Consider the following 1,409-nt stretch of genomic DNA (forward strand, 5'->3'; position numbering starts at 1 on the left):
CTGATCGCCATCCACGGCGTCCGTTCCTCCCACACGTCTCTATGGCGTACCACACTGCAATCCAGCTCTCATAGGGAGACGACACGTAGCTGCGTGCACAATATTTGCACTGTATGGTCCGCCGTTTTTGGGCGCAGTCGTTGTACGGTCACACATGTGCCACGATGTATCATTCAGTACATAAGGACGAATGTGCAGTACAGATTGTGGTTTACGCGTACGACATTAGCGGACAGTTGACACAGGCCGCACCACAACGTAGCCTGAGTACGTCGCATGCGGAGGGCATTGAACATGCAAAGTTCTCACCAACCAGCTTGCGAAGGCAGGGGGCAAGGTGGGGACGTGGGGAGGGGCGGCATGTACGTCCTGCTGCCATCCACATTACAGTGTACAGCAGGAGCATGTGGAAAGTGAGCAAGACTTGCAAGGTGTTTAACATGAAGCGATACACAGGGGAGCGGGGAGTGCGAGTAGCGAACTATATTGCGAGGGTTGCGGGTGGGCAACACTACACTAATTGAACGAGTCGTATAACAATTACAGAGCAGGTTTAGGCGACAACGTGGGTTACGTTAGGCGACAACGTGGGTTAGGTTAAGGCACGACATGGGTTAGGTTAAGGCACGACATGGGTTAGGTTAAGGCACGACATGGGTTAGGTTAAGGCACGACATGGGTTAGGTTAAGGCACGACATGGGTTAGGTTAAGGCACGACATGGGTTAGGTTAAGGCACAACATGGGTTAGGTTAAGGCACAACATGGGTTAGGTTAAGGCACAACATGGGTTAGGTTAAGGCACAACATGGGTTAGGTTAAGGCACAACATGGGTTAGGTTAAGGCACAACATGGGTTAGGTTAAGGCACAACATGGGTTAGGTTAAGGCACAACATGGGTTAGGTTAAGGCACAACATGGGTTAGGTTAAGGCACAACATGGGTTAGGTTAAGGCACAACATGGGTTAGGTTAAGGCACAACATGGGTTAGGTTAAGGCACAACATGGGTTAGGTTAAGGCACAACATGGGTTAGGTTAAGGCACAACATGGGTTAGGTTAAGGCACAACATGGGTTAGGTTAAGGCACAACATGGGTTAGGTTAAGGCACAACATGGGTTAGGTTAAGGCACAACATGGGTTAGGTTAAGGCACAACATGGGTTAGGTTAAGGCACAACATGGGTTAGGTTAAGGCACAACATGGGTTAGGTTAAGGCACAACATGGGTTAGGTTAAGGCACAACATGGGTTAGGTTAAGGCACAACATGGGTTAGGTTAAGGCACAACATGGGTTAGGTTAAGGCACAACATGGGTTAGGTTAAGGCACAACATGGGTTAGGTTAAGGCACAACATGGGTTAGGTTAAGGCACAACATGGGTTAGGTTAAGGCACAACATGGGTTA

This window comes from Schistocerca piceifrons, unplaced genomic scaffold, assembly GCF_021461385.2.
Source record: "Schistocerca piceifrons isolate TAMUIC-IGC-003096 unplaced genomic scaffold, iqSchPice1.1 HiC_scaffold_936, whole genome shotgun sequence".
Lineage (NCBI taxonomy): Eukaryota > Metazoa > Arthropoda > Insecta > Orthoptera > Acrididae > Schistocerca > Schistocerca piceifrons.